This window comes from Schistocerca americana, chromosome 5 (genome assembly GCF_021461395.2).
Source record: "Schistocerca americana isolate TAMUIC-IGC-003095 chromosome 5, iqSchAmer2.1, whole genome shotgun sequence".
NCBI classification, from domain to species: domain Eukaryota; kingdom Metazoa; phylum Arthropoda; class Insecta; order Orthoptera; family Acrididae; genus Schistocerca; species Schistocerca americana.
The window spans coordinates 119,390,610-119,410,528 of NC_060123.1; positions in this window are offsets into that span (position 1 = coordinate 119,390,610).

Here is a 19,919-nt window from a genome sequence, read left to right on the forward strand (position 1 = left end):
GCACGCAATTTCACTACAGTCCGCTTGTGTGGTACAGTGTCAAATGCCCTCTAGAAATACGGAAACGGTCTCAAGTCCCTTGTCAACAGCACTCAACATTTCATGTGAATAAAGAGCTAGTTTTGTTTCACAGGAACGATGTTTTTCTAAACCCATGTTGACTGTGTGTCAATAGACAGTTTTCTTCGAGGTAATTCGTAACGTTTGAACCCAAAATATCTTCCAAAATCCTGCTGCATATCGACGTTAAAGATATGGGCCTGTAATTTAGTGAATTACTCCTACTACCTTTCTTGAATATTGGTGTGACCTGTGCAACTTTCCAGTGTTTGGGTACGAATCTTTGTATATGATTGTTAAGTATGGAGCTAATGCATCAACATACTCCGAAAGGAACCTAACTGGTATACAGTATGGACCAGAAGACTTGCTTTTATTAAGTGATTTAAGTTGCTTCACTACTACGAGGATATTTACTTCTACGTTACACTTGTTGGCAGCTGTTCTCGATTCGAATTCTGGAATATTTCTTTTCTGAAGGCCTTTCGGAAGGCTGTGTGTAGTTACTCACTTTGGCAGCACTGTCTTCGATAGTATCTCCATTCCTATGGCGCAGGATGGCATTGATTGTTTCTTGCCGTTAAGATACTTTACATACGACCAGAATATCTTCGGATTTTCTGCCCGTTTAGGAGAGGTGTAATTAATTTCGTTAAGCATAGGGTACCAAACTATGGGAAGAAGCTCTATGTCTCTAATTAAGATCATAGCACATGAAGGTTTAGCATTACTATATCAGCGACACTACAATTTGGTTGTTGTGAGATATCAGCATTTGATCAATAGATGTCTTTTGCAATGTCTGATTTGTTTACGGGTACTATTCTGCATCGGTTTCATGTGGTATATCAGCATTCCTGTAACCTCAGCCACATTAGAGCTACCTTAAAATTGGCCAAATTGTGTGAGAGTATTTAAGGGTGATAAGTTCAAATGACTTAAACCAGAGCATGTAGTGTCAACCGCTGAGAAAAGCCCAGGTTTACAACGCGGCTAACGCACACAATTCCGAATGCTCGTTGTTTATACCTGATTATATTAGGCCCTGAGAACAGCCATAGCATATTAACTGATCTCTTGGTATTTGTGTTAACTGCTCTCAAATTAATAATACCGTGATTGATAATACTTTACCAATTAAAGTTGTGTGCACTTTACATTATTGTAACATGTCGAACTGAGAAAGTCTAAAGATATTCCGAAATGTTGTACAATCCTGAAAATTCGTATTTAAAAAGTTGAAAGTATTTTCTCAGATAATATAGCACCCAATGCTGCAACTTAACCGATAGTCATGGTAACGTGCATGGTAGGATCTTCGCAATTTGTCTTGAATCCTTTTAACGGAGGGAAGCAAACTTCATGAACAAGTAAATTCTTTTTCTGTATCAGTAGAAGCTGGGTTTCTCACAGCTCTGCTACGCAGTTTGGCCTGAGTCCAGCAAAGCCAATTGCTCTGAAAATCAGCTCTGCACATGTTCCTGGCTCGTGTCCCACAAAGAACTCCTTGTTACCGCATACTGTATTAAAGGATGGCAGTAGAAATCTTATTTTATTGCTGCCCATAAAATACATCTCTGCCATGTGTATGGAGTTGTTGGACTTTATAATTTATCTGATTTGATCCATTATAAATGGTTTTTGAAAGCCTGCGACTGTAGATACAATAGGTTTGTTTATAAATAAATAAATCTTCTGCTACGTCACGATTTTTCTTTATTTTACTATTCGCACGACGCGTTTCGAGAAATAATTCCTATTTTCAAGTGCGTTTTTTTTATGGGTGTTAAGCCATTTCTTTTGATATTGTCAGTGTGTGTGAGTCTGCTTCATTTTGTTGACTTTTACTGTAATACATAAGAAACGCGATTTTTAGTTGGGTATTAAATTTCAAACTTTAGCCACTAACGTCACAGAAAGATTTTTAGTTGGGTATTAAATTTCAAACTTTAGCCACTAACCTCACAGAAAGAATTCATACCCAAATAAAAATCGCGTTTCTTATGTATTACAGTAAAAGTCAACAAAATGAAGCAGACTCACACACACTGACAATATCAAGAGAAATGGCTTAACACACATCAAAAAATAACGCACTTGAAAACGGGAATTATTTCTCCAAACGCGTCATGCGAATAGTAAAATAGAGAAAAATCGTAACTGGTAGCAGAAGATTCATTTATTTATAAACAAACCTTTATAATTTATTCTACTACATTGACATATTATACAGATGACAATAACGTAGTTGGCAAGTGTCGCATCAACGAGAAAATATTGTCATTTAGTCCTTTGTGTAGGTAGGATGCTGCTTTTTTAGCGTAGAACCAAGATGAGATTCAGATATTTAACTGTTGAGGGAATTAGTATGTGGAATAGGAATTCATTTCAGAATATCTCATGGAAATACTGGAGACTCTCTTTTCTGTATTTTATTCATTTCCATATTCTAGCCACTATCTGTTTTGTTTCAAATAATATGCCTCACGGAAACTTATATGAAGACAGACGTTCGTTCTAATTGCTATTTGCTTACTTCACGAAACAATGCTTTCTTTTGAACCATTTTAAGAACATCATTGAGATTCTGAACATCTATCTGGTGTAGCTAAATAATATCAACGTACAGAAGAAAACAAATCTTTCACGTTTTAATAGATATATCTCTAATATTAATCACTTTTTGTGGTATTCACAGCTTATAAGAAATGTCAAATGTAGAATACCTTAGGGTACTTGAAAGAATTACATATATAACTGCAAATAAATGGCAATCATTCCACAACCAGTAAAAATTGTTATAACCAAATGATAGTATAGGCTTATTCCAGCCTCTGGTTTCATTCAAATACCTGCCTCTCACGTGACGCTCAATGCTCTTTTGTACATTGTGGTGACGAAGAACATAGGATAGCGATAGGCACACATGCAGATGGCGGTAGTATTGCGTACACAAGGTATATAAGCTCATTGCATTCGTGAAGTTGACGTTGTACTCAGGAAATTCAGGTAAAAGTTTTTCGACGTGATTACGGTCGCACGGCGGAAATTTTCAGACTTTGAATGAGGAAAAGCTGATTGAGTAATACGCATGGGACATTCAGTTTCGGAAATCGTTAAGAAATATCATATTCAGAGGCCCATATTGTCAAGTGTGTGGCCAGAGTTCCCAAGTTCATGCATTACCTCTCATCACGAACAACGCAGTGGCCGACAACTTTCACTTAATGACCGAGAGGTGTTATCGGTGAGTCACCAGTGCTGAAAGACAAGAAACACTGGGTGAAATAGTGCAGAAATCAATGTGGGGCGTACGACTAACGTGTTCTTTAGGACAGTGTGGCGAAATTTGGCGTTAATGGTCTATGGCAGCAGACGACCGACACGAGTGCGTTTGGTAACAGCATTACATCACCTGCAGCGTCCCTCCTGTTCTAGTGACCGTGTCGGACCCTAGACGGTTGGAAAACCGTCCGGTTCAAGTGTGGTGCAGACCCCACGAAGCCATGAACCCAAGTTGTCAACAAGACACTGTGCAAGCTGACGTTTTCTCCACAGTGGTGTGGGCTATGTTTTCAGTGATTGGTCTGGGTCCTCTGGTCCAACTCAACCGATCATAGCCTGTAAATGGCCATTCATGAACTTCATGTTCGGATGACAATGCGCCATGCCACGGTGCCAAAGCTGTTCACGATTGGCTTGAAGAACGTTGTGGACAGTTGAAACGAATGATTTAGCCGCCGAGATCGCCCGACTTCGAGCCCATCGAACGTTTGTGGAATGTATTGGAGAGGTTAGTTTATACACAAAATACTGCACTCGTGCAATTATGGAGAGCTACAGAGCCAGTATGAATCAAAATTTCTGCAAGGGTCTTCCATCGACTATTTCAGCCCATGCTGCACTATCCAGGGGAAAAGGGAGCAAGAAAAGATATTAGGAGATATCTCATCGCTTTTGTCACTTCAGTGCAATCACGATGGAATGAGAAAACATACTCTTTAAGCGAGGTGCGTGAATGTATTCTATCGCATCTCATACCGCGGATGATAATCTAACAGCATTCGCTTTTAGTAATAGCGCCATACCTTCTTCTAAACCAAAGTTTGGGAAAGGTGATTATGAAATACGTAACTGCGTCTCAGTGGGACCCGCCAATTCATGATCACAAGATTAATTTACCTTATAGATAACAGAGTACAGCTCATACTGGCAAAGCCCCGTGCTTCTGGGAGCTCAAATCTCATATAAGAGACGGTGATCTTCATTTCCTTTTAACCCCGTGGATTCTTTGTCTGCTATGCGACACAAAACGATTACAACTACCCGAGTCACTAAAGTAGGTATTTTTTTGCCTAGGAGAAAATCTTATTTTCTGACGAACAACACTTAGTAAATGTATCCCCAATCATCTTTGTGATGCATTTTCTGCAAACTAGTTTGAGATTCCGGAAACTGAGTTGAGTCGTTCCATATTTCATCAATTTCATACAGTAAAACGAAATTACGTGTTCATGAGACCCATGTGAGCACTTACATAGAATTACCTCAGAGAATTGTACTCCTTTAAAACCTCACTAGAGTGAGTTCAAAATACGACAGTATATATGTGATATGTTACGACACTGAAAGGAACCTGTGACCACTGGAGATAGTGTCACAAGTTCCTCCAAAAAATCGTAATACAAAACACACACACACACGCACACACACACACACACACGCACAAATCTCATATTAACAAACGCAAATCCACCTGATGATGGTGGGTAAGCCTTTGATACGCGTCGTGGAGATAAATTAAGTAACTGTAACAGTAAACTTGTTGTTTCGTTTAACACCAATACGGTGTTGGATACGGCACAGCTCTATCATTGACTGAAGTGTTCTGTGTACAATGAGATATTAAGCCGTTGTTTTCAGAATTTGATGTACGAGCGAAAAGATCATTCTGAACTTCTGATTGTGAGCTATGTTACAGTAACGTGCCATTTTAAACTAATCTCCTGCATGATATGGAAATGAAATGAGATTATGGGATTACATGCAGGGAGGCCGCATGAAGGAAAGTTCAGCCGCAAAGTGCAAGTTTTATTTCAGTCGACGACACATTCGCCGACCTGCGTGCGAGTGATGAGGATGAAATGATGATGAGGACAACACTACACCCAGACCACCAGCAGAGAAAATCCCCAATCCGGCTGGGAATCGAAACTGGGCCCACTGCATCGGAGGCAAGCACTTAACCACGCCGATAAGCAGGCGGAAACCTGTATGATATAACACGGTGGACAACGGAGCTACCTCCACATCACAGTGATTAGAATGAATAAATGAATGTTACTGGTGTTATGATTACTCTGCATTGTAGATAGACTGGTTTATGCAATGTTCATTATTAAACCCGTTATTTGAAAGACATGAGTATAACGTCAAATCTAGCACCATGAACCTTGAAACATGTCATTAAATTTAGAAAGTTGTTATATGGTAAAGAATATTATGACATATTGTATGGATTTACTCGGAAATGCTAAAATCAAGAAAATTATCAGATCCTCAAGAACTGACAGATAAATTGTAAGCTAGCAGCCTATCTCGATTAACTAGGAATGTTCAAGTAGATGAGGAATACACTTCATGAACAGATACTTATCCCCAGAAAATGAATGTGACCTAATGATAACGTGATGTAACTATTTTTACTACCTGTAGGAGGTGACCAGAACACGCGAAGAACAACAAAAAGGAGCAAACTTATTTTTAAGTAACAGAGCTGAACACTGAACACATGTACGAAATCGTTAACCACATGCAACACAACTACCAAATGTGATCTATCGCATTTCATGGACTCGATTTCTACAACAATTAATGTCGTTATCGACAGTTGCATACTTTGCCCTAATAACCCATGAACATTTAACCTGTATAGTGAATGAAATGGTTCACATTAATGTAGTCTCAGCAGCAGAAAATTTTGTACTAACTGCATTACTTTCTTCCTACCTTGTCTGCTACAAACGAATTGTAAAGCAGGACATTCTAACCGTGATAACCCTGAATCAAGTACTACACAAATGTGTCACACAAATCTTTGAAAGCACATGAGATTTGCAATAAGGAGCTGAACGTGGCGGAAACTCGTACCATCAGGAAAACATGGCTTTCCATCAGGTAAGCTACAAAACCAGTAGCGGTGCTTGGAGGCGGCAGCGATATCACCGCAACAGCGACGAATGCGTCCCTATTCAAACTAGGCAAATATAATTAGAAATGTCTGCTACAATGTTGTAGTCAATGGCGACAAGCAAGGAAAAATGGAGATTGATCAGCGGAGCGTTGTGGAAAAGAGCGAATTCTACCACCTTGCATTCTCACTGGGTGAAGCAATACAAAACTCTCCCCTGTCTTATACTGTTTCGTTTTGGCGAAGGTACCTGGTTCGATCAAAAAGAGGCGATCCTTAACTGAATGTATGGAATCAAACAAGTAACTTGCGTCGAGGGTGGAGCAGTTCTGCCGTACTTGAAAGGCGCCTGCTTCAGAACGGTGGTCTTACAATGTAAATATGTAAAATGCCGGTAAAATGAAGACAGTAAATAGTATAGTGTAATTAGCTTTTAGTGAAAAGTGAATGATTTCATTTGAGAATAAACAACGACGTCTTTGGGTCCACGTCATTGGGTTGGGAATAATTTATTGAAGGAATTGCATGAGTGAAAATTGGAAATGGGTCAATAGATACACCTCAGATACGTGTCCTTAACCCAGGAATTTACCTAGAGCGGAAGAACGTGTTTCCACGACGCAGCGTAGGAAAACTGAAACGCTGTCGTTCAATTAACACACAGTTTAGGTTACCAGATGTCTTTCTCGACCAGAGATAAATGTTTCTCTTAACAGCGATTCATGAATGAAGGCCCCAGCGTCCTAGATGAATGCGCAGTATTATCAGACCACAAAGAGAAAATGGAAGACTCACCAAGCCTTTCACCCCCCTCGGCCAGGGTGGTAGTTTCCGCTTTTGCACCTGCCATCTCGCACCAATCTGCCAGCGAAAGTGAACCAACGGTGCGTGTAACGCGCGTCCCTCGAATTTCTATAGTCGCATTTTCTCCTCGACGTCGGTTATTGAATGCCAGATCCGGCTGAAGAACGCCAGATTGCCTCCGACTCGCGATGTCTGCCTGCAAGAGGTGAGGTCCGCGTTCTCCTGGTGGACTTTCTTTTTTTCATCGGAGCTCCTGCTGCGGTGATATAAAATTTCGGCGCACCCTTGACTTTTGTTTCGCTGATTATCCTTTCTCTTTCGCTTTCTCCCTCTCGCACACCCATGTTCTCTCCCTCCGTCTCTTCCTCTCTCCCTCTCTCTCTCTCTATCTCTTTCTCTCTCTTTGTCTCTCTCTCTCTCTCTCTCTCTCTCTCTCTCTCTCTCACACACACACACACACACACACGCACGCACAAACACATACATAAATGCACATACACACAGAAAAGGTCTTCTACTCTATTTCTTTCTAAAGATCTCATAACTGTACAAACAGTAAATTCATTCTTACGGCTTGCGTGCTCTGAAGACTTACATGTGAAGACGGTCTTTTTAACACCCAATGGGCGTTAAAATGCATCATTTATCTAGTAACTTATCATAATCTCCTGCGTATCAGAGAATTTTATACGTAGAAGATAGCGTACGTGAGAATGGACGAGGTTTCTTGGTCGCAGCTTTAGTGACTAATTTTATATCAACATCCGCTAGACACCAGCAAGAGCAGCTTCCGCTTTCTAGGCAACTTTTTGGGTTGCTAGACATGAGACTGTGTTTTTGGCATTATTTGTAAATATTTCGAATAACTTAAATTTTCGGCAAAAATTTTGTGATTTCAGGAATGGACTGCATCATATAAGAAGTGAATACCGCCATTTAAAGATGGAAAAAGAGCAGAAATCAGATTTCTAATGAGTGCTAAATTAACAGCCCCAAAAGAAGTAATAACTCGAAAACGTTCTAGAAGAAGGTCTAGTGTGAGCGAAAACAATAACTGCAATAGAGTAAGTAATATAAACAGCTTTTATAATGAACTGTTTACCGATCTAGAAAGGAAACCAGTTTGTAATGACAACTGATGACGTTTTATTTTAATGAAAACAAAGGCTTTTGGTAACGAAAGCGACTGTTTTTTTGCAGTTCCTGAGATGGTATTTAAATACTGTCAGTATTCTGTTACAGACACGAAAGACTGCAAAGTGTTTGATGTTACAACACTCTCCCTTCTCCATTTTTAATGTTGGCCTAGGAACCCACCTCCTACAAAATGATCGTGCTGTCTATGTTATGGCTCCTTGTAGCGAAGTGGTTATCGTGCAGCATCACATGTGCGTGCATCCAAACAGGAGGCAATCGTTCTGTGATCGAAGCTCTTTCCTAGACCACGTTTGCTTGCTCATACGTAATAGATAGCTGTGGTTCTGCCTTGAGAAAACACGATTTTTTTTCTGCAACACATACGTGTTTCTTAGAAGTTTCTGTATCTTCAGTGGGTTTCATTTATTATTGTTGAACAATACGCAAAGATTTAATGCATTATGATATTTTCTATAATCTCAAAAACTAATTAATATCGTAATATATTAATTCTTTGTGTATTCTTCAACAGATGATAAAAAAAAACCACTGAAAATGTACACACTTCTCCGAAACATGTATGCGTAGTCAAAAAAGAAATACTGTAGTTGCTCAAGGAAGGACCATATCTTATTACGTGCAAAGCACAAGAAATATTCTGAGAGTACGTGAAAGGTAATTACGTTGGTTACGCCTAGGAAAGGGCAGGCCTATATAGACATAACTCTTAAACTAATTGCGGACCTGTGTAATGACATAAGTGGAATACCTATTAACCAGCGCCCTCTCACGCCACTGGTCATTTCTACAATAAGCAGCTTTTGTTAACACTTTAGTGTCACACTACACCTCCATAACAATAATTTCACTGTCACAGTTCCTGTAACACTCGAAGAGGAGATACTACAAAATGATGACAAACATCCGAGATGTTCATCGCATTGTATATTGAGCTAAAGATCATATACAAGTCACCTCTATAATAACAGTATTGTACTACTCATAGAAACATCATCACTTGCAAACTAAACTATTTTAAAATAGAGAGGTATTAAAAACAATTATTAGATTATACTTTCTTCAACTCATAACATACTCATCTAAATTGGCCTATCATAATAACATAACACATCTACTCATCATTCACAAATGGCAGCGTCTCTCAGTGTCTGTGAACCCCAATCGCGCAGTGTCCCTTGTGTCTGCAAAAAGCTTAACTCGGCAGCGTTCCTACATATCTCCTATGATTATTGAGCGACTCGGCTTCTTGAAGATTTCTTCATCGCATCTGGTGCCCACAATAAATCTTCAATAGGCGTTCCCCCATCATGGAAACTTCGGCCAGTAATGTTTCCGTGTTTCTCTTTTCCATGTTTCCCCGACAATCTCCTTGACTTTTTCGGGTCATGTTCTCTCAAATCCCAAGTAAAGTTCTTCTTTACCCGCATTTTAATTTTTACTCCTATTTTAATATTTACTTCATAGTATCTCCTCCTGTTTTTATCGTCATTAAGTCTTCCTTAGGACAGAGTGGAAATTGTATGTTACACCTCGTTTCATAGTTCTAATACTTCTTATCCTTTCAAACTTTTTATGTGTTAACTATGGTGACTCCCTGTTGACTTTTGGCTCCACAGTGTTTCGAATTCCGTGAAGTTGTATGGAAAATCCTTCTTACTAGATAAAGTCCGCAAAATACGGGCAAAAATATCTTACTTAATAGCAGCTCTTCTTCAATCTTATTCTGAATCTCAACAGAACTCTGTCTCCCACAATGATACTCTCACGTGTCTATAAAATAGATGTATCCGTCTTTCCGTTATTTCAGAAGTTTATTGGCCGATACTGCAGAAAGATGCGCAGTGGTTACTAGTTTCACCCAAATTAAATCGCCATCTTAATATTATTTGCGTCAAAAAATGTTTTCCACACGGCCAGTGCATTTCGTCGGGTGTTCACATTAACTGGATACAACTGTAATGTATATAATCGTATACTTATGGAACATTCTACCGTCGCACCAACATAAAACTCATAAAAATTCAAACTAAACATGTTTTATAGAGACGACATTCCGTAGCACCCTCCCTCGTCCTACAATAAGAAAATACATGTGGAAACAGTGCACAATGGGTACAATAAAACACGTAGGATCTGTACACATGTTTTCATGTTGTGTCCTTATTGACATCTGATAGGACACTGTTATGTGGAAATCAACGGAATACACCGAGTTTTGAGGCGCCATCAGAGGGCAATAGTATTATATCTGGCCAAGTGCCACAAATAGTATAAGCAGAATTCACACTTCGATATGACAACCAAGGGTCAAAGAGCGTGGTCATAGACGACCATAGACGATATACACTCCTGGAAATGGAAAAAAGAACACATTGACACCGGTGTGTCAGACCCACCATACTTGCTCCGGACACTGCGAGAGGGCTGTACAAGCAATGATCACACGCACGGCACAGCGGACACACCAGGAACCGCGGTGTTGGCCGTCGAATGGCGCTAGCTGCGCAGCATTTGTGCACCGCCGCCGTCAGTGTCAGTCAGATTGCCGTGGCATACGGAGCTCCTTCACAGTCTTTAACACTGGTAGCATGCCGCGACAGCGTGGACGTGAACCGTATGTGCAGTTGACGGACTTTGAGCGAGGGCGTATAGTGGGCATGCGGGAGGCCGGGTGGACGTACCGCCGAATTGCTCAACACGTGGGGCGTGAGGTCTCCACAGTACATCGATGTTGTCGCCAGTGGTCGGCGGAAGGTGCACGTGCCCGTCGACCTGGGACCGGACCGAAGCGACGCACGGATGCACGCCAAGACCGTAGGATCCTACGCAGTGCCGTAGGGGACCGCACCGCCACTTCCCAGCAAATTAGGGACACTGTTGCTCCTGGGGTATCGGCGAGGACCATTCGCAACCGTCTCCACGAAGCTGGGCTACGGTCCCGCACACCGTTAGGCCGTCTTCCGCTCACGCCCCAACATCGTGCAGCCCGCCTCCAGTGGTGTCGCGACAGGCGTGAATGGAGGACGAATGGAGACGTGTCGTCTTCAGCGATGAGAGTCGCTTCTGCCTTGGTGCCAATGATGGTCGTATGCGTGTTTGGCGCCGTGCAGGTGAGCGCCACAATCAGGACTGCATACGACCGAGGCACACAGGGCCAACACCCGGCATCATGGTGTGGGGAGCGATCTCCTACACTGGCCGTACACCACTGGTGATCGTCGAGGGGACACTGAATAGTGCACGGTACATCCAAACCGTCATCGAACCCATCGTTCTACCATTCCTAGACCGGCAAGGGAACTTGCTGTTCCAACAGGACAATGCACGTCCGCATGTATCCCGTGCCACCCAACGCGCTCTACAAGGTGTAAGTCAACTACCCTGGCCAGCAAGATCTCCGGATCTGTCCCCCATTGAGCATGTTTGGGACTGGATGAAGCGTCGTCTCACGCGGTCTGCACGTCCAGCACGAACGCTGGTCCAACTGAGGCGCCAGGTGGAAATGGCATGGCAAGCCGTTCCACAGAACTACATCCAGCATCTCTACGATCGTCTCCATGGAAGAATAGCAGCCTGCATTGCTGCGAAAGGTGGATATACACTGTACTAGTGCCGACATTGTGCATGCTCTGTTGCCTGTGTCTATGTGCCTGTGGTTCTGTCAGTGTGATCATGTGATGTATTTGACCTCAGGAATGTGTCAATAAAGTTTCCCCTTCCTGGGACAATGAATTCACGGTGTTCTTATTTCAATTTCCAGGAGTGTAGTAAGCTCCTCCACGTCGATAAACATGGCGTATACGTACAGTTACTAATCAGTACGCATGCAGTTAAAGAAGGTCCTTGAGTCCCTTGAGCTAAAGTATTCACCTTAGAAACTACTTACCTCGTCATGGCCTCTATTGATTTGTTAAACGTTTCTTAACATGACCATCTAACTTCATGTTTACGATACCTATCCCCTTATCCAGTTACTTATCTAAGTATTTAATTTTCCTTATTCTCCTTTATTTGCATTTCTCTACTTTCTTCGCTCTTAATTTAACAGATTTTCTGTTTTCTCTACCCATTCTCCTAGTTGTTTCTACTGTGCTTCACTATTTTGTTCATTCTTCTTAAGTAAATCTTAATTTGCTATAAATGGTTCAGTGATCCTTCGTCTTTTTAAACTGCTCATCTGGGAAGCTATTCATGTCCATTGTACAGGTGGTGGTGGCGTGGACTCGCAACAGACTCCATCCACTCTGTGAACCACCTTCGTGTCCCTTAATTCTTAGGTTTTCTGCTCCTCGGTTCAGATAATGACTGTTTGTTACAATTCACTGTTACTTTCCCCCTGATCTACATCAATAACATTCAGGTCCCCGGAGGCTCGGCTTCAAGCAGTTGGTAGTCATCTATTTCATTTTGTTGTTCTGCAGTACCTGCATACCCAGTTTTTCGTTAATTGCTTCCGAATTATCTGAAACTTTTTTGTCAATATAACACATTTGCGCTAAGCTTCGCATCGTTGCTCATGTAGATCTTGGTATTCTTTTACACAAATATAAAATTCTACCCGTACATACCATTCAACACAAATCTCATCAATTTAGTATGAAATTCCCTTCCTACAATACAATACATATACACAAAACTGAAAATATCCCCTCCAAAATGCTAACGACGAATTTCTTCTCAACAACGACAGTCCATACAAACCAAACATATTCACTAGTAACAGAAATAGAAGTGCAAGATTAGCTATGTTCCAGCAATCACCCTTAGTTAACAATTTTTGAATTTAATTATTATTGACTTGGTGACGTGTACTAAATTTACTTTATCTTTTGATAAATAACCGCTACAACAGGAGATCGCAGATCATCCAATTCAAGGCAGACGTCTCCAAAAATGTGTGGTAGGTCGTTTGTTGTTTTATTCTTCTCTCCACTCAAAATGGGGCTTACGCTGTAGGCTAATGGAATGGATTCATGTAGGCATCGATTAAACTTACGCAAATATGTCCTACAAAACTGTGACTGGGTCTTATAACGAATAATGAGTTACAATTACCGTCTCATCTACTACAGTTATATGAATATTAAACAATAGCAAACTTTGGCAATATCAACATGAAAAAATAGTAGGCTAATAAACAAATGAATGGCAACGTGTGGTCCCTTTACTCTAATATCTTTGGCATATCTGACATCGTGGTAGGGTCAAGAAAGATAACTATCTCAAGAGAAATTGACTTACAGTCCCAGAACGCCTAACGATTTTCGTAAGGGTGAGGAGGTGGCTCGTACAACAAAAGGGGAAAACGTCATGGGAAACATCTAGGAAAGGTCTCACGTTTATAAGATACCTCATACACTTAGTTCTGGTAGCGAAAGATATACGAGTATATATTAGGATATTGACATTTGTTACAGCATTGGGTGCATGAATGTAACAACAGGTGTATTAATACCTCCTTGACAGTGAGAGTACGTTATTTAACATGTACACTGCAGTAAATTTAAAAAGATGCAGCTCCAAAAATACTAACTTTCAGTGTGGTAATCTGGTGACACCTAAAGTGACCTGTGGCGGCACGCTCAAATTCGATCTTCCACCGAAAGTAGAAATTGCCTCGGCCAACGTACAAGGAAGGGGGATGACGCTCGGTGAGCGAGGTGAGGTAGCTCGCGAGATGTAAATCAGGTTGGGTCGGTGGAGTGGAGTCTGCTCCCGGCTGGACATTGGTGTCGTCATCATCCTTAAACTCCAGCCGTCGATTTGTGGCATGTCGCCTTACATGCAAGATATTATTATCTTTTGCCTGTCCTCTTGGTGTCTGACTGAACATGAAAGATGAGGCATTGCATGTCCTTGCTCTCTCGATCCCGGTTATGCGACCGCCTTGTCCTCTCTTTCACTTCTTGGTAGTGTGAGAGGAAAATTCCTCTCAGATTAGATTAGATTAGATTAGATTAATACTAGTTCCATGGATCATGGATACGATATTTCGTAATGACGTGGAACGAGTCAAATTTTCCAATACATGACATAATTAAGTTAATTTAACAACATAATTAAGTTACTATAACAACTCTTTTATTTTATTTTATTTTTAATATTTTTTTTCTTTTTTCCTTAATTTATATCTAAAAATTCCTCTATGGAGTAGAAGGAGTTGTCATTCAGAAATTCTTCTAATTTCTTCTTAAATACTTGTAGGTTATCTGTCAGACTTTTGATACTATTTGGTAAGTGACCAAAGACTTTAGTGGCAGTATAATTCACTCCTCTCTGTGCCAAAGTTGGATGTAATATTGAATAGTGAAGATCATCCTTTATCCTAGTATTGTAGTTATGCACACTGCTATTACTTTTGAATTGGTTTTGGTTGTTAATAACAAATTTCATAACAGAGTACATATGCTGAGAAGCTACTGTGAATATCCCTAGATCCTTAAATAAATGTCTGCAGGATGATCTTGGGTGGACTGCAGCAATTAGGATTAGAACCACAGAGCGCTGTGGCGGCGGTTTGAGGTGCCCTGTCACGGGTTGTGCGGTCTCTCCCGCCGGAGGTTCGAGTCCTCCCTCGGGTATGGGTGTGTGTGTTGTTCTTCGCATAAGTTAGGTTAAGTAGTGTGTAAGTCTAGGGAGCAACGACCTCAGCAGTTCGGTCCCTTAGGAATTAATACATATTGGAACATTTGAACGATTAGAGCCTTGCTGCCTCGCCGAAATTGTAATATTTGTAGGTGTTGGATGCTATTGTTCTTATGATCGCACATAGGCGCCTTAAATTAATCCTTAGACCACTTTGGTTGTATATGGTGTTGACCACGGAAACCGCTAAATCTAGTATGAGCCCCACATCACCGTGTGGTTGTTCCTGGTTCAAATGGTTCAAATGGCTCTTAGCACTATGGGACTTAACTTCTGAGGTCATCAGTCCCCCAGAACTAAGAACTACTTAAGCCTAACTAACCTAAGGACATCACAAACATCCATGCCCGAGGCAGGATTCGAACCTGCCACCGTAGCGGTCGCGCGGTTCCAGACTGTAGTGCCTAGAACCGCTCGGCCACCCCGGCCGGCGGTTGTTCCTGTTCATCATTACTTGCTGAGTAATGAGCAGAGGGATCCCTGTACTAAGTTGAAGTCCATGGATACCAGTGACTGTATACTGGCCTCTGTCTCGACGTACTGGAAGTGGGATTCTTCCTACACATCGGTCAAAGGGCGCCGCCCCTCACACCGGTGGGTCGAGTCCTGCCTCGGGCTTGGATGTGTGTGTTGTTCTTAGCATAAGTCGATTTTAGTTAGTTTAAGTAGAGGACCTCAGAAATTTGGTCCCTTAGTAACTCACACACACCCATTCGACCAAAGGGCCTGAAAATGACTTAGTGTAATGCTGACTGTTTGCATAAATAAAATGGAAGTGGAAATTTAAACGCCTGAAGGTGTTGTGATTTGACGTTTTATAGAGAATATCTGACGTCCCGCAACCGTCTTCTACAAAGATGGACCTTAAGAGACAAACTTTGCTTGTCTGCAGGATCCGCGTAATGAGGGAGAGAGAGGCTCTGTGCATAGACTTATAACTTTCCGCTGTTACATTTACTGACTGTTATTTCCGATGCATACATTGCCTTCGCGGAAACCAGGCAGCTGGTGGAACCGACTGAACGCTCCGAAGGGACCCGAGCTTGCTGCCGCGAGTGGAAGGGCCCGGGTGAGCATAAATAACAAATATGTCAGGCACGCCGGAGATATAGAATGTAATTGTAGCTAAGATACAAATAACACATCTTTACAAGGCCCACGCACAACGGAAAGACAAGCTACTGAGCTACAGCATGCGTAAAATAATGTTCAGCCAGTCTTGTTGAGTAATTTGTACATTTAAGGCTGACAAAGTTCTAAATTATAGAACGAAATGCGAGGGCGCCACCAATTCAGTCACGTTAGTATCAGGTGCCGACCAACAAATATAAGACAACGAGACTCTTTAAACAGTTTTCGCCCAATCCGGCACAACAGGTATATACAAATTGTACTACAACAGAAATACTGAGTCATGTTCATTAATTGGAATACAACAAAAAATATTGTATCGGAATACTCCGTTACTTCGCACTCAGTAAAAATCTGAAGGCGGGACAACTGATAAAGTCTACTAGTTTATATTTTGCGTCTCTCCCACAAGCAGGCAGACAGGTAAATAATACGCCTTCGACATCAACTAACACACCCGCACGGTAATGAGTCCTGCTGAGCAGGTTCCGTGGCCAACACTGAAACATACCAAATTACACAGCAATTCCTTTCGTAAAATAAGCGCTGTGAAGATTAAATTAAGTCTTCCACGTACGGACTTAAGAACAATATCATATGATACCTTTAAATATTACGATTTCGGCGAGGATGCAAGGTTCTTCTCTCATACCACTAAGAAGTACAAAAAGAGGACAATGCGGTTACAAAACAGGGATTAAGAGTGTAAGGACATGTAATGGGTCAGCTTTCATGTTCAGTTAGATACCAAGAGGGAAGGCCATAGAAAATAATATTTTGCGTTGAGACGACATGCCACAAATCCACGGCTCCAGTTCAAGGATGACGACGCAGAATGCTATGCACAGTCAGACGCGAAACAACACGGGCCGCAACAGCAGAGCTACACGCTACAACACAGGCCTTCACGAACACTCCCGCCAGATCCCGACTTCACTCTACCGACCCAGCTTGACTAACTTGTCTCGAGCTACCCAACCTCGCTCACCATGCACCACCTGCCGAACTCTTATGGCGACCGACCGCAAATTCTGGCTTCGGTGGAAGTTCGACTCAGAGCGAGTCGCCGCGGGTCACATAAAGCTGTAAGCTGTTACGAAATTATCCTACTGAAAGTTAGTGTCTTTAGAGCTGCACATTTTTTATTTTTACTCCAGTGTATACGTTATATACGTACTCTCACTTTCAAGAAAGTGTTAAAATACCTTTTGTTACCTTCATGCACCAAATTCTGTAACAAATGTCATTATCCTAACGCTTATCACATTCGATACACAGAGTAAGTACATGAGGTATGCTATAAACCTTGTGGGAGAGACGCAAAATATAAACCAGTAGACTTCATCAGTTGTCCCGCCTTCAGATTTTTACTGAGTGCTAAGTAACGGAGTATTCCGATACAATATTTTTTGTTGTAACCATATTGATGGTGTGGCCGTATCTGTAGTTTCGTCCAGACATTACAAACCAAGAACACCGAATGACTCAACAGACATAATATTCCATCACAAATTCAGAGAGAAACATACATTGTGGATCAAATAAACGCCATCACTCGTTGATTATGTGCGTATTACATGAGTTGGAAAACTTAAGATACACATTTACCATTAAAACAAAATTTTGCTTTTGATTCTGTACCTACCTGTGTTGCTGTAATACAGGACAATGAGATGATAAGATCAGATTATTTTGAAATACCCCACTTTCATTATTAAGAACGTCCTGATTTTAAAAGGACAATTAAAGGAAAAAGACACATTTCATTGAATGTAGGTACTTAGTAATGATGCGATGGAGAAATATGTATTATCTGGCTCTCCTCAACTGAGAATATTATAGGACGGCCAACCCATGAGCCTCGAAGTTAGCTGCACTCCAAGGCAGAAAAACAATAGAAGAAAGGTGAAATGATAAGTTTTCAGAAAAGGTCTCCCATATACGCAGATCAGTACTGATACTCCCATTTATCTTCAATCCCTAATTTAGTCAATGGAATTGGTATACCACAGTAGAAGACTTTGTCTGTAGAAAGCTGATGGAGTTTTCCTGTTCCCTTACCCCTAATTCACATCTGCATGCAGTGAAACAATCGGAAATGTAGAAAGCGCCGCGACCCAATCAGCAGGGTATGCCCTGACCAAAGTCATAAGAGAGTCAAACTCCAGGGACAGGTCCATGAAAAGGCCACTGCGTATGGTTCGAGGAGTCACTGGCCACCAGACAGAGGCTGTCGTTGTGCAGAGGCGCAGCAGGAAGTCAGACCAACGTATAGAAACACAGATAGCATTTCCTGTAGAGAATCACCTTGTCAAATCGTTTTATGACCAGAAAATGGAGTTAGATCTCTCCTTCTTTAGCTGGAACGCAATTCTGTATACGAGATGCCGAAAGCTTAACACATTCCCAGAGAAGCACAGAAAACTGAAGATAATTAAACGTTTCACTGATGGCTGGAGAACCTTGGTCCTCAGAAATTGTGGGAGAGTGCCGAACAATCAGGTGTTGCCGTACAATAATGTTATTCGATGTGTAACTTGCTGCTATTGGCTAACGCAAAGAAAATTTGCGTTGCAGAAAAACAACATTATTTGATCTGAAACCTGTAAACAAAATCTGAATTACAGAGAGACACCAGACCTGATGAATCAGAGAACCTTATTTTCTGTAGAAAGAGACAGTGTGTGATGCGAGTTTATTGATGGGGAACGGTATTTTAGTTACCTTTATTGTTAAAAATTATAGTGTACGCTTTTAGCTCTGTGGGTCTGAGATTTGATCAAATACTTGTGTTTTCTGTCTTGTCATACTCTGATGTGTCTCCTGTTGTAGTGTATTATCAAAAGAATTATTTCAAATTGTCAGTTTCTTTAACCCTGCTGTTCTGTTCACTTTTACTTGACATATATACTGTTCGGGTCAATATGACCCGACATATCAAAATGCTTTAGAAACATAAATTTTGGTACAGTTTTAGCTATCGACATTGTTGTTCTATTCCAGTACCTTGTTAGTAATAATAATAATAATAATAATAATAATAATAATGGTAATAATAATAATAATAACAATGCATACAACTTTATTGAGGGATATTTTTCATTTAAATATGCACATAAATTTGAAACAACAGACAGTTTCCATTACAGGCATTCAACTTAGAAAGCACTACAGTTTTTCCATACTTCTATTCTTATTGTTGACAGTTTAGACGTAAGTATTGACATTTTCTAACAACAGACAGTTGTCATTACAGATATTCATCTTAGAGCACACTACAGTACAGAACACACTACAGTTTTTTTATTACATTCCAACATAGAAAGCACTACAACTTTAGAATCCTCTCTTCTTACTGATTGTAGTTTAGGCACACGTATTCACATAAATTTGAAACAACAGAATTTTCAATACAATCATCTTATAAAATACTACAGTTCTTTTCTTACTGCTTGCACTGTGGACACAAGTAGGTTACATGTTTCTTGCAAATATGTTTACTACATTTTCCACACACCATGTTTGTTTTATTGTCATTACTTGATGGACAGAACTTACAGCGTGCACGTTTTGTAGATTTTCTTGTTGTTACCGATTCTGACACACCACCCACATCATTCGGGTTTTGGATGCTTGTGACCATTCTCAAAGAATCTTCTGTTCTTGGGAAATGCGTTCTTGATGCAATATGTTCTTTTATCAGTGACTTTCCAAGTTCCTCCAAGAATATTCTCCTTCTAGTCAATTTGCTTGCATTCCAATTAGGGTCAACCGAAATCCACAAAACGTATGCATTATAAGCAGAAACATCAAGAATATTGTAGAAAACTATCATTGGCCACCTATTACTTTTTCGTTTGCATGTATATGTACCTAATAACTGATCAAGCGTGTCTACAGCACCTTTGGTTGAATTATAGTCCAAAATCAT